Genomic DNA, 23,053 nt, shown 5'->3' with positions numbered 1-23,053 from the left:
TGTGTATCTGTGATCGGCTGTGTGTGCCTGCGATCTGCTGTGTGTGATCTGCTGTGTGCGTATCTGTGATCGGCTGTGTGTGCCTGCGATCTGCTGTGTGTGATCTGCTGTGTATATATGTGATCTGCTGTGTGTCTGTGTGTGCCTGCGATCTGCTGTGTGTGATCTGCTGTGTATATCTGTGATCTGCTGTGTGTCTGTGTGTGATCTGCTGTGTATATCTGTGATCTGCTGTGTGTCTGTGTGTTGTGAATGTTAGTTATGTCTTGGCTGCTGGGAGGCTCCCTCTGGTGGCCAGGAAGGGTTTGGACTTGGACCAGGTGTGTTGTGCAGTGGGTGTTTCCTTTCCTAACTCTCTGCTTATTTAAGTCCTGGTCTGATTGCAGGCTGTTGCCGGATGTCAGTTGTTCTTTGTATCTCTAGCCTGCTTGATCCTGCTCTACACCACATCTTCCCCAGATAAGTGCTTGCTCTTTATTTATTGTCTGGTTCTTTTGCTTATCTGGGTTTGTCATTTGTTGTGGTTATTTTCAGTTTATTTGCTTGCAGGGATTTTCCCCCTCAGTGGATTATTGAGGAACTCCCTGCAGTTCTGTGTGGAGTATAGCTCCTTTGGGTCCATGTGTTTATGGCTTGTTGAATTTGTTATAATTCTTGTTTTCTGTTCATTGGTATGACAAGGGCACCTGGTATAGGACGGAGTTCAGATCGAGCGATCTGAGGGCCTTTTTGTACTATCAGGAAGTTGGTATTTTGCAGGGTTTTTCTCTGGCCACCATCAGTCCCTTTCCTGTCCTTTCCTATGTTAGTCAGTGGGGGCCTCACCTTTTGCTAATCCTGTCATCTACCTGTGTATTGTGTTTTTCCTATATCACCGCAGTCTTTGAATGTGGGGGGCTTGCTATTCTTGTCTATTTTCTGAGGCAGAGAGTTATTCATCTTTCCTTCCTTTAGGATAGTTAGTTCTCCGGCTGGGTTCGCGGTGCACAGGATGTTAGTTCACCCCTCGGCTACTTCTAGTTGTGTTGGTTAGTAAGGGGATGGCGGCCAGATTAGTTGCCAATGCTCTTGTCACCTTTTTTGCCAATGATTTGTGGTGGTCTTCCATGGTTCCGGATCATAACATCTGTGTGTGATATGCTGTGTATATCTGTGATCTGCTGTGTGTGTCTGGGATCTTCTGTGTGTGTCAGCTAGCAGCAGTGGGGGATGGCGTGCAGCACCGACCGGAGATCACAGGAGGACCTGGGAACCACGCAGACGTCCTGGTCTGGTGAGTATGAGTCTCCTGGGAAGTGGGGGGTCTGCTGTTTTGGGGGTGTAAACTTACCCCCAACCATGTTTCTCCAAGAATAAGACCTCCTCCAAGAATAAGCCCTAGCGCTTTTTTTGGGGGAAAAAATAATATAAGACAGTGTCTTATTTTTGGAAAAACACGGTACATATATATCTAATATATAAAGGTGTGTGTGTGTCTGTGTGTGTGTGTGTCCGGGATTGGCATCTGCACCGTCGCAGCTACAGCCACACAATTTTGCACAGTCACACTTCTGGACCCCGAGAGCGTCATAGGCTGTGTTTTGAGGGGAAATTTTAACCACCTGCCTCCATAAAGCGAATGGAGCTGGGAGCCACAGTGCAGCCAAAACTTCAGAAGAATGCGCAGCCACGCCCTAAAATGGAATGTTGGCGTGTCACAATGCAGCCAGGGAAAGAGACAAACACACACAGGGAAAGAGTAAGAAACAGACACAGACAGGGTAAGAGACAGACACAAAGAGACAGACACAGGCAATGAGACAGACTGACAGGGAAAGAGACAGACAGGGAAAGAGAGGAAAAGAGAGAGACAGGTTAAGAGACAGACACAGACAGGTAAAGAGACAGACACATACAAAGAGAGAGACATACACAGGGAAACAGACAGACAGGGTAAGAGACAGATAAAGACAGGTAAAGAGACAGACAAAGAGACAGACACAGGGAAAGAGAAAGAGGGAAAGAGATTGAGACAGACGGAGAAAGAGACAGAGACAGTCAGAGACAGAGAGGGAAAGAGACAGACAGACAAAGAAATAGAGAGACAGAGAGATATATACAGAGGGGAAGACAGACAGAGACTGGGAGAGAAACTGAGAGACAGTTACTATCCCGGGAATGTTAATACATTCTATTTTGTTGACAGTTATTAACCTGGGCGAAGCTGGGTAGTACAGCTAATATATATATATATATATATATATATATATACACACACACATCACCTTTCCTTCTCCTGGTCAAGCACTTCCAGTGGTGACATCACGGTCACATGATTGTGATGTCACCAATGGACCAGAATCATCTCCACATTGGAAGCTGCAGTGATAATGCTGTTATATCAGTGTATCTCCTGCTGTGGACACTGAGGGCCCATATTAGAGTGGGGCCCTGGGCAGCTTCCCGGTGTGCCTCACCCTAACCCCGGTCCTGCGCCCATCGCTGCTATGTAAATGCACCAAGAGACATCAGCAGCAGGTGAGTCCCTGGAGCCCGGCAAACAGAAGATGGGCCCTGTGGATCCGGGTGCCCGGCAGAGGTGTCCGGCAGATTAGACTCTGTGCGGACCGGTCCCATATTCGCCGGAGCCGCCCGCCTGGAGAACACGGCAAAGACCCTTTAATTAGCGGCGACAGAATTGTGATTAGTAAAGTGACTTCTCCATCAGATACATTTTCCACATTCCACTGCTGTTCTGGGCGGGGATCCTCCAGACGTTACAGCCGCCCTGAGAACCGCCCGATAAAAGGTCAGCGACGGATTAAGGAACGGATTTAATCCCATCAAGCCGACCTGACAATGATGAAGGAAGACAATCCCCGGCTTTCCCAAAGGAAAAAGCTCAGATTCCGCCATTGTCCAGCCCATCGCCTCCGAGATCAGAGGGGTCAGCGGCGCCTCCATGGACGGAGCGGATTCACCGGACCGGGAGGGGGGGGGGCAGCTACAGACTCCTGGGAAAAAGGATGAAAGGAAACTCTCCAGCGCCACCTATAGGGGACGTCATGGACCCCAGGATATTCACCTATAGGTGGCACTATACAGACGCAGCGCTGCACATCACAACACTCATAGTGCTGACATGTGGCATTAGCAGAAGGAACTTTTTTTTCCAATATAAAAATATGAAAGTTTATTTTTTTATCTTCATTTTATGAAGGTCTCTTTTTCGTTTGCTTGATTTTTGCCTTTTTTTTTTTACAAAGGATTTAAAAATGAGAGGATCACAATCTGCAGCTGAGATGTCAGCAATCAAGTGTAATATGGAGGATGAGCTGTAATATAGAGGATGAGCTGTAATATAGAGGATGAGCTGTAAAGTGGAGGATGAGCTGTAAAGTGGAGGATGAGCTGTAAAGTGGAGGGTGAGCTGTAAAGTGGAGGGTGAGCTGTAAAGTGGAGGGTGAGCTGTAAAGTGGAGGGTGAGCTGTAAAGTGGAGGGTGAGCTGTAAAGTGGAGGGTGAGCTGTAAAGTGGAGGATGAGCTGTAAAGTGGAGGGTGAGCTGTAAAGTGGAGGATGAGCTGTAAAGTGGAGGATGAGCTGTAAAGTGGAGGATGAGCTGTAAAGTGGAGGGTGAGCTGTAAAGTGGAGGGTGAGCTGTAAAGTGGAGGGTGAGCTGTAAAGTGGAGGATGAGCTGTAATGTGGAGGATGAGCTGTAATGTGGAGGATGAGCTGTAATGTGGAGGATGAGCTGTAAAATGGAGGATGAGCTGTAATGTGGAGGATGAGCTGTAATGTGGAGGATGAGCTGTAATGTGGAGGATGAGCTGTAATGTGGAGGATGAGCTGTAATGTGGAGGATGAGCTGTAATGTGGAGGGTGAGCTGTAATGTGGAGGGTGAGCTGTAATGTAGAGGATGAGCTGTAATGTAGAGGATGAGCTGTAATGTAGAGGATGAGCTGTAATGTAGAGGATGAGCTGTAAAGTGGAGGATGAGCTGTAAAGTGGAGGGTGAGCTGTAATATAGAGGATGAGCTGTAAAGTGGAGGGTGAGCTGTAAAGTGGAGGGTGAGCTGTAAAGTGGAGGGTGAGCTGTAAAGTGGAGGGTGAGCTGTAAAGTGGAGGATGAGCTGTAATGTGGAGGATGAGCTGTAATGTGGAGGATGAGCTGTAATGTGGAGGATGAGCTGTAATGTGGAGGATGAGCTGTAATGTGGAGGGTGAGCTGTAATGTGGAGGGTGAGCTGTAATGTGGAGGGTGAGCTGTAATGTAGAGGGTGAGCTGTAATGTAGAGGGTGAGCTGTAATGTAGAGGATGAGCTGTAATGTAGAGGATGAGCTGTAATGTAGAGGATGAGCTGTAATGTAGAGGATGAGCTGTAATGTAGAGGATGAGCTGTAATGTAGAGGATGAGCTGTAATGTAGAGGATGAGCTGTAATGTAGAGGATGAGCTGTAATGTGGAGGATGAGCTGTAATGTGGAGGATGAGCTGTAAAATGGAGGATGAGCTGTAATGTGGAGGATGAGCTGTAATGTGGAGGATGAGCTGTAATATGGAGGATGAGCTGGAGACAGGCGGAGTCTAATGCTCCCACAGCGCCACCACTGGGGACATGAGGCATTACAGAGGCGGTCTGGACAATGCTTGGACGTGCAGCTTTTATACAGCGGGGGCAGAACAGTAACATCCTCTCAAATATGACCAAGTGCCATTTACTCACATAAATAAGACAAATTGTAGAAGAATCTGATCTGGTCTCTCAGCTCCTCGCCTTATTCTGGGGATTTTCTTCTGATCTGGTCTCTCAGCTCCTCGCCTTATTCTGGGGATTTTCTTCTGATCTGGTCTCTCAGCTCCTCGCCTTATTCTGGGGATTTTCTTCTGATCTGGTCTCTCAGCTCCTCGCCTTATTCTGGGGATTTTCTTCTGATCTGGTCTCTCAGCTCCTCGCCTTATTCTGGGGATTTTCTTCTGATCTGGTCTCTCAGCTCCTCGCCTTATTCTGGGGATTTTCTTCTGATCTGGTCTCTCAGCTCCTCGCCTTATTCTGGGGATTTTCTTCTGATCTGGTCTCTCAGCTCCTCGCCTTATTCTGGGGATTTTCTTCTGATCTGGTCTCTCAGCTCCTCGCCTTATTCTGGGGATTTTCTTCTGATCTGGTCTCTCAGCTCCTCGCCTTATTCTGGGGATTTTCTTCTGATCTGGTCTCTCAGCTCCTCGCCTTATTCTGGGGATTTTCTTCTGATCTGGTCTCTCAGCTCCTCGCCTTATTCTGGGGATTTTCTTCTGATCTGGTCTCTCAGCTCCTCGCCTTATTCTGGGGATTTTCTTCTGATCTGGTCTCTCAGCTCCTCGCCTTATTCTGGGGATTTTCTTCTGATCTGGTCTCTCAGCTCCTCGCCTTATTCTGGGGATTTTCTTCTGATCTGGTCTCTCAGCTCCTCGCCTTATTCTGGGGATTTTCTTCTGATCTGGTCTCTCAGCTCCTCGCCTTATTCTGGGGATTTTCTTCTGATCTGGTCTCTCAGCTCCTCGCCTTATTCTGGGGATTTTCTTCTGATCTGGTCTCTCAGCTCCTCGCCTTATTCTGGGGTTTTCTTCTGACCTCTGACCTGCGCGCGGCCATTACTGGAGGACAAGCCTCGAGATCACAAGACGATTGTTTATAGATTATAAAGAGAATATTTACACAATCTGCGGAATTCTCTGCAACATCTGAAGGTTTCATCTCTGCTTGTATCTACTCCAGTTCTTATTACTGCGGCTCATCACATCTGACCATATTGTACTAGTTACCACTGACCATATTGTACTGGTTACCACTGACCGTATTGTACTGGTTACCACTGACCGTATTGTACTGGTTACCACTGACCATATTGTACTGGTTACCACTGACCGTATTGTACTGGTTACCACTGACCATATTGTACTGGTTACCACTGACCATATTGTACTGGTTACCACTGACCATATTGTACTGGTTACCACTGACCGTATTGTACTGGTTACCACTGACCATATTGTACTGGTTACCACTGACCATATTGTACTGGTTACCACTGACCATATTGTACTGGTTACCACTGACCGTATTGTACTGGTTACCACTGACCGTATTGTACTGGTTACCACTGACCATATTGTACTGGTTACCACTGACCATATTGTACTGGTTACCACTGACCATATTGTACTGGTTACCACTGACCATATTGTACTGGTTACCACTGACCATATTGTACTGGTTACCACTGACCGTATTGTACTGGTTACCACTGACCGTATTGTACTGGTTACCACTGACCATATTGTACTGGTTACCACTGACCATATTGTACTGGTTACCACTGACCATATTGTACTGGTTACCACTGACCATATTGTACTGGTTACCAGTCTGTTCAGGGGCTGCAGATGACCCAAATGTCAGACAGAAGAATCTGGACACTGTTAGGCACGTTGCTTTTTACCTGCTTTTTTACCTGCTTTTTCAACTGCAGCGTTTAATGCCAAAATGGTTGTGTTCTGCTTTTCAAGCAAAGTCTATGGGAATTTGGGTTTCTTGTCCGCACTATGCAGTTCAAACTGCAGCCTTTTTGTTGCAGAACTTTGGTCAAAAACTCAGCTTTGCAGTGCAAAACCCAAATGGCAAAAACAATTGACCCTGTTAGGGTCACAGAGCTAGGGACCCCAATATAGAGATATACCTTGACGAGGTTTTGGGGCTCAGTTACATTGATCAATGCGATTGCTAAATATCTCCTTTTTCCTAATATTCATGGCAGGTATGCAATTCATTATTCACATGTTCAAGTTAGCAAGTAGCATTTTTCATTGTATATTCCAATATTTTTCCATATGCTTGAGGCATTATACCATTATCTAAGTTTGATGTGCAGCCTTATCCTTATATACTCTCACGCTTGGCTGGGCGGACAGTCCTTGCAATCTTCCTATCTACTTAGTTTTGGTGAAATTCTTCCTTTTAACACTAGAATTTGGGGTTAGAATCCGACCAATGAAACATCGAGAAGAATCTTTCTTGGTTGTGTTTTGGCTTTTCATGAACAATGCGTGCGTCTGAGATCCAGAGATTGGAGTGCGATGCCATCGTGTGGAGGGACTGGTGGGAGCCCCCCTTCAAGTCCTCTGACACTAGAGCCCACCCCCCATCCTGACCCCACTCTTGTGTGTGCTAACATTGCCCGGGCAGCACCACGTCCTCTAGGCCAGAATGGACGAGTCAGTGACACATTACAACCTCCATCTTTCTCCATCTCTCTAGAGCCCGGACCCTGGATGGAGAGCGCTGACAACTCGTCTCCTCAGAACTCGCCATAGGGGCTCGGTTGTCAGATCCGGAGACGCTCGGCCCCTGAATCTCTGTCACCTGCTCTTCTTCTCAGATGTGAGTTCTGTATCATAGTCCTGTAGAAGAGCTCGTCTACTGAGGACCGGAGTGATTCATACAATGCTCTATGAGGCTCCGAATTGTGGAGATCGTTCTTGTGTGCAGTGAAATATTGTAAAATCTGACTCTTCAGAGGGGGGTGTACTCATTTATGCTCAGCACTGTATATATAGGGGGTGTACTCATTTATGCTCAGCACTGTATATATATAGGGGTGTACTCATTTATGCACAGCACTGTATATATATATAGGGGTGTACTCATTTATGCACAGCACTGTATAAATAGAAGGTGTACTCATTATTGCTCAGCACTTTATATATAGGGGGTGTACTCACTTATGCTCAGCACTGTGTATATAGGGGGTGTACTCACTTATGCTCAGCACTGTGTATATATATATAGGGGTGTACTCATTTATGCTCAGCACTGTATATATAGAAGGTGTACTCATTATTGCGCAGCATTGTATATATAGAAGGTGTACTCATTTATGCTCAGCACTGTATATATGTGTATATATATATATATATATATATATATATACGGGGTGTACTCATTTATGCTCAGCACTGTATGTATAGAAGGTGTACTCATTATTGCTCAGCACTAATATATATATATATATATATATATATATATATATATATATATATAATGGGTGTACTCATTTTTGCTGAGCTTTGTATATGTATCCTATACCCGAGCATGCCAATATGTTACATGCTACGTTACAGATTGCACTCGATGGACTTGTGTCACCTTCAAAGTGAAAAAACGATGAAACTATAATATACACCGGGCTCAGCCATTCTCCTTACAATATATACCAGGCTCAGCCATTCTCCTTACAATATATACCGGGCTCAGCCATTCTCCTTACAATATACACCGGGCTCAGCCATTCTCCTTACAATATACACCGGGCTCAGCCATTCTCCTTACAATATATACCGGGCTCAGCCATTCTCCTTACAATATACACCGGGCTCAGCCATTCTCCTTACAATATACACCGGGCTCAGCCATTCTCCTTACAATATATACCGGGCTCAGCCATTCTCCTTACAATATATACCGGGCTCAGCCATTCTCCTTACAATATACACCGGGCTCAGCCATTCTCCTTACAATATATACCGGGCTCAGCTATTCTCCTTACAATATACACCGGGCTCAGCCATTCTCCTTACAATATATACCGGGCTCAGCTATTCTCCTTACAATATATACCGGGCTCAGCCATTCTCCTTACAATATATACCGGGCTCAGCCATTCTCCTTACAATATACACCGGGCTCAGCCATTCTCCTTACAATATATACCGGGCTCAGCCATTCTCCTTACAATATATACCGGGCTCAGCCATTCTCCTTACAATATATACCGGGCTCAGCCATTCTCCTTACAATATATACCGGGCTCAGCCATTCTCCTTACAATATACACCGGGCTCAGCCATTCTCCTTACAATATATACCGGGCTCAGCCATTCTCCTTACAATATACACCGGGCTCAGCCATTCTCCTTACAATATATACCGGGCTCAGCCATTCTCCTTACAATATACACCGGGCTCAGCCATTCTCCTTACAATATATACCGGGCTCAGCCATTCTCCTTACAATATATACCGGGCTCAGCCATTCTCCTTACAATATACACCGGGCTCAGCCATTCTCCTTACAATATATACCGGGCTCAGCCATTCTCCTTACAATATATACCGGGCTCAGCCATTCTCCTTACAATATATACCGGGCTCAGCTATTCTCCTTACAATATATACCGGGCTCAGCCATTCTCCTTACAATATATACCGGGCTCAGCCATTCTCCTTACAATATACACCGGGCTCAGCCATTCTCCTTACAATATACATCGGGCTCAGCCATTCTCCTTACAATATATACCGGGCTCAGCCATTCTCCTTACAATATATACCGGGCTCAGCCATTCTCCTTACAATATACACCGGGCTCAGCCATTCTCCTTACAATATACACCGGGCTCAGCCATTCTCCTTACAATATATACCGAGCTCAGCCATTCTCCTTACAATATATACCGAGCTCAGCCATTCTCCTTACAATATATACCGGGCTCAGCCATTCTCCTTACAATATATACCGAGCCCAGCCATTCTCCTTACAATATATACCGAGCCCAGCCATTCTCCTTACAATATATACCGGGCTCAGCCATTCTCCTTACAATATACACCGAGCTCAGCCATTCTCCTTACAATATATACCGAGCTCAGCCATTCTCCTTACAATATATACCGGGCTCAGCCATTCTCCTTACAATATACACCGGGCTCAGCCATTCTCCTTACAATATACACCGGGCTCAGCCATTCTCCTTACAATATATACCGGGCTCAGCCATTCTCCTTACAATATATACCGGGCTCAGCCATTCTCCTTACAATATACACCGGGCTCAGCCATTCTCCTTACAATATATACCGGGCTCAGCCATTCTCCTTACAATATATACCGGGCTCAGCCATTCTCCTTACAATATATACCGGGCTCAGCCATTCTCCTTACAATATATACCGGGCTCAGCCATTCTCCTTACAATATATACCGGGCTCAGCCATTCTCCTTACAATATATACCGAGCTCAGCCATTCTCCTTACAATATATACCGGGCTCAGCCATTCTCCTTACAATATATACCGGGCTCAGCCATTCTCCTTACAATATACACCGGGCTCAGCCATTCTCCTTACAATATATACCGGGCTCAGCCATTCTCCTTACAATATATACCGGGCTCAGCCATTCTCCTTACAATATATACCGGGCTCAGCCATTCTCCTTACAATATATACCGGGCTCAGCCATTCTCCTTACAATATATACCGGGCTCAGCCATTCTCCTTACAATATATACCGGGCTCAGCCATTCTCCTTACAATAACCGCACCTTGTATAAAGTTTTGCAGCTGAAATCCGTAAATGGCACCTTGTTACCTCGTTTGCCTCGGTAATGGGAGTTGAATGGTCCCGACGTGAGGACTGGTGACGTTTTCTATGGCCCCCGCACGTGTTATTCATTAAGACTCGCATTATCAAAGCCGTCTGCTGTTGTGAATTCATTCCAGAAAACATCATGGATCACTTATAATTACCCAAAACAGACAGAAAGTGGTGCCCGGCTCTACTTTACCAATAACATTAAGTGAAACATGTTCCCGAGCTAATTTGTGCGCGTTCTCGAAAATGCCAACATTCCACACATTTGGCACGGGGCCGAGCGTCGAGTTTGTTTAATAGTTTTTTTTTTTTTGCTTGTTTGTTTTGAATTCAAAGGAAAAATAAATAAAATAAGAAAAATATACAAAAGATAAGGGAAAAAAATCTCATCTGCTCATAGAATATAACTATTGTTAATTACCTGCCCCTGGTTTGGTGACGGCGCTGAGACACGGGGCAGTGCGAGCGCCCGCAGCCAGAAGAATCACAGTAGTTCTGGCCCGTGCCGTGGTCAGGGTGACTGGACAATCAGAGCGGACCGATCAGCAGATGGGTTTTGGGGGCTAATCATTTCCCCAGGCTCCACTTTAACCCTCAATTCCCTGGAGTAAGTACAGGTAATGCATTTATATTTGGACTGAAATGCTGCTATCATGTGTCTGTTCAGCACCTACTGGCTCCATGCATCATTGCTAGGGAGAGTTTTGCGTCAGAATGGTTGATGGTTTGGACCGATGGTATTGTCACGTCGCTCGTGTGAGCGCTCCCAGGCTGCTATATGACAGCAGGCAGTCCGCTTCAAAGCAGTGCTTGTCAACTCTCTAAAAAAAGAGCTTGCAAGTGAGCGTCCTAGCTGAGGAAGCCGGGCACCGCAAGTGGACCGCAACAGGGGCTGTTAACGTAGGTGACAAAAAGTAAGTTATAGAAGTAACAATTGCCCCTTTCATGCGAATGGAGAGGAGTTTTATTAAAGCACCACTCCAGCACTTACATTTATAGCGCCACTCCAGCGCTGAAAAACAAAGTCCCCTGTCCTCCCATATTATACTCACCTGCTGCTAGCTTCATCCTTTTTCAACACTGCTCCAGTCCCACAGTGCCAAATTGTGACTGTAAGTTTTACTGGCCGGATGTCAGAAGCTTCATCACAAGCTCCCAATGCATTTCTATGAGAGCAGAAACAATGCAGGAATGAGGCCAGAATGCAGCCCGAACAAGGCCAGAATTAGGCCAGACCGAAGCCAGAGTAAGGCCAGAGTAAGGCCAGAGTAAGGCCAGAGTAAGGCCAGAGCAAGGCCAGAACAAGGCCAGAATGCAGCCAGAATGAGGTCAGAATGAGGTCAGAGTAAGGCCAGAGTAAGGCCAGAGCAAGGCCAGAGCAAGGCCAGAACAAGGCCAGAATGAGGTCAGACCGAAACCAGAGGAAGGACAAAACGAGGCCAGATCGAAGCCAGAGCACAGACAGGGCGAGGCCAGAATGAGGTCAGTCCGAAGCTAGAATGAGGCCAGAACAAGGAAGGAATGAGGCCAGACCGAAGCCAGAATGAGGCCAGAACAAGGACAGAATGAGATCAGGCTGAAGCCAGAATGAGACCAGAATGAGGCCAGAACAACAACAGAATGAGGCCAGACCGAAGCCAGAACCAGGTCATAACGAGGCCAGAACGAGGTCAGACCAAAGCAAGAATGAGGCCAAAACAAGGACAGAACGAGGCCAGAGTGAAGCCAGAACAAGGACAGAATGAGGCCAGAAAGATGCCAGAATGAGGTCAGACCGAAGCCAGAATGACGCCAGACTGAAGCCAGAACCATGTCAGAATGACGCCAGAATATGGTCAGACCAAAGCCAGCCAGAAGGAGGCCAGAACGAGGCCAGACCGATGCCAGAACAAGAACAGAATGAGGTCAGAACAAGGTCAGACCAAAGCCAGAATGAGGTCAGACCAAAGCCAGAGCAAGGACAGAGCAAGGCAAGAATGAGGTCAGACCGAAGCCAGAACAAGGACAAAATGAGGTCAGACCAAAGCCAGAACAAGGACAAAATGAGGTCAGACCAAAGCCAGAACAAGGACAGAATGAGGCCAGACCGAAGCCAGATCAAGGACAAAATGAGGTCAGACCAAAGCCAGAACAAGGACAGAATGAGGCCAGAATGAGGTCAGACCAAAGCCAGAATGAAGCCATAACAAGGACAGAATGAGGCCGGACCAAAGCCAGAGCAAGGACAGAATGAGGCCAGAATGAGGTTAGACCGAGGGCAGAAAATGACAGAATGAGGCCAGACCAAAGCCAGAGCAAGGACAGAGCAAGGCAAGAATGAGGTCAGACCGAAGCCAGAACAAGGACAAAATGAGGTCAGACCAAAGCCAGAATAAGGACAAAATGAGGTCAGACCAAAGCCAGAACAAGGACAGAATGAGGCCAGACCGAAGCCAGAACAAGGACAAAATGAGGTCAGACCAAAGCCAGAACAAGGACAGAATGAGGCCAGAATGAGGTCAGACCAAAGCCAGAATGAAGCCATAACAAGGACAGAATGAGGCCGGACCAAAGCCAGAGCAAGGACAGAATGAGGCCAGAATGAGGTTAGACCGAGGGCAGAACAATGACAGAATGAGGCCAGACCAAAGCCAGAGCAAGGACAGAGCAAGGCAAGAATGAGGTCAGACCAAAGCCAGAACAAGGACAAAATGAGGTCAGACCAAAGCCAGAACAAGGACAGAATGAGGCCAGACCAAATCCAGAACGAGACCACAACAAGGATAGAACGAGGCCAGAAAGAGGCCAGAACGAGGTCAGACCAAAGCCAGAATGAGGCCAGAACAAGGCCACAACAAGGACAGAACGAGGCCAGACCAAAGCCAGAATGAGGCCAGAACAAAACCACAACAAGGCCAGACCAAAGCCAGAATGAGGCCAGAATAAGGACAGAACGAGGCCAGAATGAGGCCAGAACGAAACCAGAATGAGGCCAGAACAAAACCAGAATGAGGCCAGAACGAGGCCACACTGAAGCCAGAACAAGGACAGAACAAGGCCAGAAAGAGGTCAGAACGAGGCCAGAACAAGGACAGAACGAGGCCAGAACAAGGCCAGACCGAAGCCAGAATGAGGCCAGACTAAAGCCAGAACAAAGCCAGAACAAGGCCAGAAAGAGGCCAGAACGAAGTCAGATCGAAGCCAGAATGAGGCCACAACAAGGATAGAATGAGGCCAGAAAGAGGCCAGAACAAGGCCAGACCGAGGCCAGAATGAAGCCAGTATGAGGCCATTCCTTCAGCACAGCATATCTATTTCCTCCATAGTACGACTGCCATCAACCTGTGAGCTAGTGATCCAACAGGGAGAGTCAATATATTCCTTGAGAGGGTTAAGGATGTATATTGTTAAGGTTTAATAGCATTTGTGTCCTGGGTTTGATCATAAGAAATCGAGTTCAGTGTTATAGTTACACTATCTGGTAAGTTCTCTAACATTTGGCTACTATTATCTGATGGTGATTAAACAGACTCGTGAATATGGATTCTGCTTACACCCATGCTCTATACCCTTAACAAATCTAGCAAACATGAATAGAGTTGTTGTAATGCTGCCACCAGGGGGAGCCAGAGCTCTGTAGCATAATACACTACACAGAGCAATGAGAACCAGGAAGTGAATTCACAGCGTTCTCATGCATTACCTCAAAGCACAGCTGAGAAGCAGAGCTGCAGAGCATGCAAGGAATAGTCACACAGGCTGGGTCAAACACCGTACGGGCAGAAGCACGACCGGAGGGACGAGCAAAAGCGGAGTCAAAGTCAGGCCAAGGTCAGTACCGTAGGAAGCAACCGAGTGGGGAAATAGGACAGGAGGGACGACCAGGGGATGGAACACAGACAAGGGCACGGGGGCACAGGAACAGAAAGATCAGGATATCACTCACAGGACCAGCAATCACAGGCAAAGCAGTGCTAAGCTTATAGCTGGCGCTGGTTCACTGGAAATGCCAGCTTTTAAGGCATCCAGGGTCTGGAAGTGAGGCTCGAGAGAAGGCTCCGCCCCCTAGCCATGTGGACAGGGAGGCGAACCATGACAGTACCTCCTCCTCAAGGGGGGCCACCGGACCCCCAGGCTTCCCAGGATACTTCCGGTGGAAAGCCGCAATTAACCGATCGGCCCGAACAGATCGAGCCGGCACCCATGACCTGTCCTCCGGACCGTAACCCTTCCAATGGATCAGATACTGGAGGGAACGACGAACCCAACGAGAGTTGATAATACGCTGAATTTCATACTCCTCCTCACCGTCCACCAGTATCGGAGCCGGAGGGGTCTGAGAATCCACCACCGAAGGAACAAATGGCTTAAGCAAGGAGGTATGAAACACATTGGGAATACGCAAGGTCTGGGGCAGTTGCAACCGAAAGGCCACCGGGTTGATCACTTCGATGATCTCATAAGGACCTATAAACTTAGGACCCAACTTAGCAGATGGAACCCTAAGCCTAATATTCCGAGTGGACAGCCACACTTTGTCCCCCACCCGAAAGGGGGGTCCCAGAGAACGGCGTTTGTCCGCTTGGCGTTTCTGGGACTGTTGAGCCGTCTCGATGCACCGTTGTACCTCCTTCCACACCTTCCCCAGATGCTGAACGACGGACTCGGCCCCTGGACACCCTGAATCCACTCTAGAGAAGGTCCCGAAGTGAGGGTGAAACCCGTAATTACAGAAGAAGGTAGAAGTTCCTGTAGACTGATGGACTCTGCTATTGAATGCAAACTCCGCAAGGGGCAAAAATATACACCAATCCTCCTGCTGAGCAGAAACCAAGCACCGCAGGATTTGCTCAAGGGTCTGATTCGTCCTTTCCGTCTGCCCATTGGACTCGGGATGATAGGCGGACGAGAAGGACAACTCAATTCCCAACCTCCTGCACAAGGCCCTCCAAAACCGAGAAATGAATTGTACCCCCCTGTCAGACACAATATTCAGGGGCAACCCATGTAACCGAACCACCTGGTCAATAAAGTAGTTAGCAAGGGCCGCAGCATTAGGTAGACCGGAGAGGGGACCAAAATGGGCCTGTTTACTATAATGATCCACCACCACCCAGATCACAGTCATACCATTTGAGACAGGGAGGTCCGTAATGAAATCCATGGACAAGTGGGTCCATGGTCTTTCAGGAACAGGTAATGGAACCAGTTCCCCGGCCGGCCGGTTACGACATACCTTAGCACGGGCACATGTAGCACAGGCAGACACAAACCGAGCAACATCTGAGTGAAGAGACGGCCACCAAAACAGTCGAGAAACAGCCCTGCGAGTGGCTGTAACTCCAGGATGGCCACTAAGTACGGACTCATGGAACTCTTGAAGTACTCGTAACCAGAGGTGCAAAGGACAAACAGTTTAGTGTCTGGAGCGGAAGATGGCGCTGAGGACTGGGCCTCCCTGACCTCAGCCTCCAACTCGGATGACAAGGCAGCGACCACCACCCCTCGCGGAAGAATGGAGGAAGGAGGCTCTGGAGGTGACACCGGGTCCAAACTACGGGACAGTGCATCTGCCCTCACTTTTTTAAACCCCGGCCGAAAAGCAATACAAAAATGGAATCTAGAAAAAAAAGAGCCCACCTCGCTTGTCGAGGCGTCAATCTCTTGGCAGACTCAATATACGCGAGGTTTTTATGATCGGTGATGACAGTAATACGGTGAACAGCACCCTCCAAAAAATGCCAACTTTACCGCCAATAATTCAGGGTTACCCACATCATAGTTCCTCTCAGCCGGAGTGAATTTCTTGGAGAAGAACGCACATGGTCGCAGATTAGTCAGAGTAGCAGGGCCCTGAGAGAGAACAGCTCCCACCCCCACCACTGAGGCATCCACCTCCACAATAAACGGCGCCTCGAGGTCAGGCTGTACCAGGACCGGGGCGGACATGAACCGGTCCTTTAGCTCAAGAAAGGCCTGGACAGCCATTTGCGACCAGTTCTGCAGATCCGCCCCTTTCAGTGTAAGGTCAGTCAATGGCTTGGCAATTTGAGAAAACCCCTTAATGAACCGTCGATAATAATTTGCGAAACCTAAAAAGCGTTGTAGCGCCTTGATATCCCTGGGTTGCACCCAATCCACGATAGCCTGCACCTTTCCTGGGTCCATTTTAAACCCATCACGAGAAAGGAGTAACCCAAGAAAGGCTATTTCCTGAACAGAGAAAACACATTTTTCAAGCTTGGCAAACAGATGGTTATCACGTAATCTCTGTAATACTGAGCGAACATGCATAATATGCGTATCTCTATCGGCAGAATAAATCAAAATGTCATTGAGATAGATGACCACAAAACGACCAAGAAAATCAGAGAAGATATCGTTGATGAAATTTTGAAACACCGCTGGGGCATTTGTTAGACCAAAAGGCATCACCAAATTCTCGAATAACCCCTCTGACGTCAGAAAGGCTGTTTTCCACTCATCCCCTTCTCTAATACGGATAAGATTATAGGCCCCCCTGAGATCTAGTTTGGTAAACCACCGGGCTTCAGAGAGTTGGTTGTAGAGATCAGGGATGAGTGGAAGCGGATACGTGTTTTTCACAGTAATTTTGTTTAATTCTCGGAAATCGAGACATGGCCTTAATCCTCCGTTCTTCTTTACAAAAAAGAACCCAGCGGCCACAGGGGAAGAAGAAGGACGGATATGCCCTTTACGTATACTATCAGATATGTATGATTTCATAGCAGCCCTTTCTGGACCCGAGAGGTGATATAAACGGGCCTTGGGCAATTTGGTATTGGGAAGTAAATCGATGGCACAGTCATATGGGCGATGAGGCGGCAAAACCTCGGCCTCTGTTTCCGAGAATACGTCTCCGTAGTCCCTCAGGTATTCCGGAAGACCCTCAGGACTTACGGAGAACACAGGTACAGATTGTAAACACCTTTTATGACAAGCAGGACTCCATCTGACTATGGTACGACACTCCCAATCAATAACGGGATTATGTAACATCAACCATGGATACCCAAACACTAATCCAGCAGGGAGATTGGCCATTACAAAACAAGAAATAGTTTCAGAATGCAGAGACCCGATCACAAGAGTAAATTTTTCAGTAGCAAACCGAATGAGGTTTAGAGGCAGCAGTGTTTTATCAATTGCCAGGAGTTGAATGGGTCCGTCTAACCTCACTGTCCCTAACTCTAATCTTTGGGCCAACTCAGAGTCAATGAAGTTCATAGCGGACCCACAGTCAACAAAGGCAGTAGCAGACCAGACCGACTCCTTGACCCGGAGGTCGACATTCAGAAGTATCTTATTGGAGGAGAGGAAAGGTACCTGATAGTCTGGGCAACCTCCTCGACCGTTACCCAGACTTAGAAGTTTCCCGACGACTGTTTAGCGGAGGGGCAAGCCGGGCAGTCTTTCCTCCAGTGTCCATGGTGTCCACAATAGAAGCACAGCTTGAGATCCCAGCGTCTTCTCCTCTCCTTCTCATCCGGACTGATGGCTCCAACTTCCACCTGTTCCATAGCCGGCAAAGAAGGTGCTCTAGGTAGAGGGGGCGGAATCTCACGCATGGTGCCCCTTCTTTCCCGTAATCTGCGGTCCATACGAACTGCCTCCGTCATCGCATCATCCAAGGTGCTGGGAGGAGGGTGCAGAGCCAAAGCGTCTTTCAGTGAGTCCGAAAGGCCTCTCCGGAATTGGCACCTAAGTGCAGAATCATTCCACCGTACCTCAGTGGACCACTGCCGAAACTCAGAACAATATAGCTCAGCAGTGTGATTTCCCTGAGTGAGACACATGATCCTGTCCTCAGCCACCCGTACACGGTCTGGTTCGTCATATATCACCCCGAGGGAGTCAAAGAAGAGGTCAACCGAATGCCGTCTCGGGGCCGAAGGGGGTAGGGAAAACGCCCAGGTCTGGGGACCCCCTCTAAGTAACGACATGATGATCCCCACCTGCTGGGTCTCATTCCCCGAGGACCGAGGCCGGAGAGTGAAAAGGAGCCTGCAACTCTCCCTAAATGTCCGAAATAGGTTTTTCTCCCCAGAGAATTTATCGGGGAGCATCACCGTGGGTTCGGGGGAGGTCAGTTGGACATCCGTGGGACTATGCTGTCCTACGATTTGTGAGGTAGCTGCCACTGAGGTGGCCCTCGCAGAAGCGGAGACCTCACTCTGCAGCATATTGTGTGAAGCTACCAGGGTGCGATGCTCTGCAGCCAAATCCTGCACCAGCTGCGTAAGGTTGGCTACTTGCTCGCACAAGGTGCTGAGTGGATCCATTACAGTTTTTTATGCTGTAAAGTTGGATCCCACTAGCAAGAAATAAATGTCTTCTTTTTTTTTTTTTTCCCCTATGGGAGATAAAGCCTATAGAGGCCGGCTATACTGTAATGCTGCCACCAGGGGGAGCCAGAGCTCTGTAGCATAATACACTACACAGAGCAATGAGAACCAGGAAGTGAATTCACGGCGTTCTCATGCATTACCTCAAAGCACAGCTGAGAAGCAGAGCTGCAGAGCATGCAAGGAATAGTCAGACAGGCTGGGTCAAACACCATACGGGCAGAAGCACGACCGGAGGGACGAGCAAAAGCAGAGTCAAAGTCAGGCCAAGGTCAGTACCGGAGGAAGCAACCGAGTGGGGAATAGGAGAGGGGACAGAGGACAGGAGGGACAACCAGGGGACAGAACACAGACAAGGGCACGGGGGCACAGGAACAGACAGATCAGGATATCACTCACAGGACCAGCAATCACAGGCAAAGCAGTGCTAAGCTTATAGCCGGCACTGGTTCACTGGAAATGCCAGCTTTTAAGGCATCCAGGGTCTGGAAGTGAGGCTCGAGAGAAGGCTCCGCCCCCTAGCCATGTGGACAGGGAGGCGAACCATGACAGTTGTACACAATTACTGCAGAAGATTTGTGTCTTTGTGTTCTCATGGCTTTCTTCCAATGGGTGGAGACAGTTATAGAATTGTAGTCACCAATAGAAGCGAGAACTAAGATGGGATGATTATAGCTTAAAGTGGCATTGGTGCCGTACCCATTGCGGTGCCAATTTAATATGACCACATTACTTGTTTTAGATGATAATAAAATGTTTATTTTTCTATGGCATCTTTGAATTGTCAATAAATCCACATTCAGGCCAGTCGGGCTAATTGTCCATTTTATGGTTTCCTATGATATATTGTTTTCTCTAAGTTTGATTGTGAAGAAAAAATATAAATTTAATGTCAATGATTTATGAGCAGAGATTGCTGCAATTAACTTGCATTTGTGATGGATATTTATTTTGTGGATGAAATCTTTGTCCAATAACCTGTCATATGTGACAGGAACGGCTATTACTGAGCATCTGCCACTGATTGTGCAAAATCTTCTAAATTACCTACAGGTGTTTTTAGTAAAAATTAATGTGAGAAACTAAAAGTTATTTAGAAAACTTCCAAAATTATTTGTAAATCTGCCGTGTGTCTGTCTATACAGTAATTATGTGAGGCCTGTTTATTGTAAAGAAAGCTCCTTCTGACTGCAAAGATCTCAGCAGAATGATGTGAAATTGTGATATGACGGAAACTACCGAGAAACGTCCAATTCTAACTCAGTGATGAGGACAACAAGGGACCAACAAAACAACACAGGGACATACAATGCAAGTATCCAGAATATAACCCCAATAAATCAGCCCAAACAAAGGTAGAGTCATTTCTTAAAGAACTACATCAAAAGGTAAACACATTATTCTTTTATTATCAAACTATTTATCCTGTACTGATCCTGAGTTACCTCCTGTATTATACTCCAGAGCTGCACTCACTATTCTGCTGGTGCAGTCACTGTGTACATACATTACTGATCCTGAGTTACCTCCTGTATTATACTTCAGAGCTGCACTCACTATTCTGCTGGTGCAGTCACTGTGTACATACATTACTGATCCTGAGTTACCTCCTGTATTATACTCCAGAGCTGCACTCACTATTCTGCTTGTGCAGTCACTGTGTACATACATTGCTGATCCTGAGTTACCTCCTGTATTATACTTCAGAGCTGCACTCACTATTCTGCTGGTGCAGTCACTGTCTACATACATTACTGATCCTGAGTTACCTCCTGTATTATACTCCAGAGCTGCACTCACTATTCTGCTTGTGCAGTCACTGTGTACATACATTGCTGATCCTGAGTTACCTCCTGTATTATACCCTAGAGCTGCGCTCACTATTCTGCTGCTGCAGTCACTGTGTACATACATTACATTACTGATCCTGAGTCACCTCCTGTATTATACTCCAGAGCTGCGCTCATTATTCTGCTGGTGCAGTCACTGTGTACATACATTACTGATCCTGAGTTATATCCTGTATTATACTCCAGAGTGGCACTCACTATTCTGCTGGTGCAGTCACTGTGTACATACATCACATTACTGATCCTGAGTTACCTCCTGTATTATACTCCAGAGCTGCACTCACTATTCTGCTGGTGCAGTCACTGTGTACATACATTACATTACTGATCCTGAGTTACCCCCTGTATTATACTCCAGAGCTGCACTCACTATTCTGCTGCTGCAGCCACTGTGTACATACATCACATTACTGATCCTGAGTTACCTCCTGTATTATACTCCAGAGCTGCACTCACTATTCTGCTGGTGCAGTCACTGTGTACATACATTACTGATCCTGTAATGATCCTGTGATCAGATCACAGCTGTGGAGGAGAGGGAGGGATTAATCTCCCCATCTCTTCCATTATCAGCTGATGTGATTATTGCACTGCACTGGGATGTCATCTGAGTGCAGTCCAGTGTTGCACTTGCACCCATAGACTTGTATGAGTGTGAGTGATCGGAGAATCATTGACAGCCCCAGCATGCTGCAATTGTGTTCTTGGTCCGATTAGGGATGAGAAAACATCGCAGATCGGAACAGCCCCGTGTAGTAACATTGGTCCTAGTGGGGTGCGATTTTTTTTTTATTGCATTGCACTCGTCCGATTTTCCTCGCCGCATGTTTTAGGCCTTCAGGATTCACTCTCTTCCTCAGAGTCTGGGGGTCGTCGGACCCTATAGAAGTTGTGGGGTCCGGGGTCTTTATTCTCACAGATGGCGGAATCGTAGAAATTCTTCCTCCTGGACCCGCGAGACTCAGGAAATGTGGATTCCAGATTTAGAACTTGTTTCCTTTTCTGCTTTAATGAAGTCACAAAGAACTAATGAAACTGGAAAAGACAAATCTATTGATGAGGTGCAGACGGTGACGTCACTGGATCCTCATCTGGGGGGTCCCCGGGGATCGTCAGGTCCTCGCTCATTCAGGGATTTCCATGGTTTTGGACACTTTATGTAGTATCCTGTGAGTGTAGATACGCTGTATCCCTGTTCTCAGATGATTTTTGGCCTCCGCAGACCTCCTGGTGAAGCCTCCATCCCGGAGATACCTGATGGTGGTATATACAGGTGGCGGGCGGTGGCGGCCTCTTCTGCCGACTGCACAGATCCGGGGGACGATAACTTGTATATCCGATCAAGTCTACACATTCCTTCACTTATCAGCTGAGCCCAGTGCTGAGGAGTCTGCATGACATGAGGGTCCTCCGCGCCGGCCCCTCAATATACGCATATTCTGCTCCTATCAGAGGCACAATCTACAGCAATGTACAATGTGAGGTCTCCACAAAGCGAGAATACATACACGGTGCAAATAGTATCTGCACTCACTGGCGGATATCACACAGCTGTGTATCTAAGCCTATCCTGTGTGATACTGTCTGCTGAGCCATGTATCTAATCCTCTCCTGTGTGATACTGTCTGCTGAGCTGTGTATCTAAGCCTATCCTGTGTGATACTGTCTGCTGAGCTGTGTATTTAATCCTGTCCTGTGTGATACTGTCTGCTGAGCTGTGTATCTAATCCTGTCCTGTGTGATACTGTCTGCTGAGCCGTGTATCTAATCCTATCCTGTGTGATACTCTCTGCTGAGTGGTGTATCTAATCCTGTCCTGTGTGATACAGTCTGCTGAGCTGAGTATCTAATCCTGTCCTGTGTGATACTCTGCTGAGCTGTGTATCTAATCCTCTCCTGTGTGATACTGTCTGCTGAGCCGTGTATCTAATCCTCCTGTGTGATACTGTCTGCTGAGCCGTGTATCTAATCCTCTCCTGTGTGATACTGCCTGCTGAGCCGTGTATCTAATCCTCTCCTGTGTGAGACTGTCTGCTGAGCTGTGTATCTAATCCTATCCTGTGCGATACTGTCTGCTGAGCCATGTATCTAGTCCTCTTCTGTGTGATACTGTCTGCTGAGCCGTGTATCTAATCCTATCCTGTGTGATACTGTCTGCTGAGCCGTGTATCTAGTCCTATCCTGTGTGATACTGTCTGCTGAGCTGTGTATCTAATCCTCTCCTGTGTGATACTGTCTGCTGAGCCATGTATCTAGTCCTCTCCTGTGTGATACTGTCTGCTGAGCCATGTATCTAGTCCTCTCCTGTGTGATACTGTCTGCTGAGCCTTGTATCTAATCCTCTCCTGTGTGACACTGTCTGCTGAGCCATGTATCTAATCCTCTCCTGTGTGATACTGTCTGCTGAGCCTTGTATCTAGTCCTATCCTGTGTGATACTGTCTGCTGAGCCATGTATCTAATCCTCTCC

At 47.3% G+C, this 23,053-nt stretch overlaps 1 long non-coding RNA gene across 1 annotated transcript in view; it reads left to right on the top strand.

Moving 5' to 3' along the window:
- Positions 1-2,387: 2,387 nt before the first annotated feature.
- LOC142250242 (uncharacterized) overlaps positions 2,388-23,053 on the top strand; it is a 31,587-nt gene continuing 10,921 nt past the window's right edge. The window contains exons 1-2 of the long non-coding RNA XR_012725161.1: positions 2,388-2,517; positions 7,274-7,396. This is a non-coding gene — a long non-coding RNA (uncharacterized LOC142250242). The remainder of the gene's footprint in view (positions 2,518-7,273; positions 7,397-23,053) is intronic.

The sequence above is a fragment of the Anomaloglossus baeobatrachus genome, chromosome 9 (genome assembly GCF_048569485.1).
Source record: "Anomaloglossus baeobatrachus isolate aAnoBae1 chromosome 9, aAnoBae1.hap1, whole genome shotgun sequence".
NCBI lineage: Eukaryota > Metazoa > Chordata > Amphibia > Anura > Aromobatidae > Anomaloglossus > Anomaloglossus baeobatrachus.
This window is presented reverse-complemented; position numbering and strand designations above follow the sequence as displayed.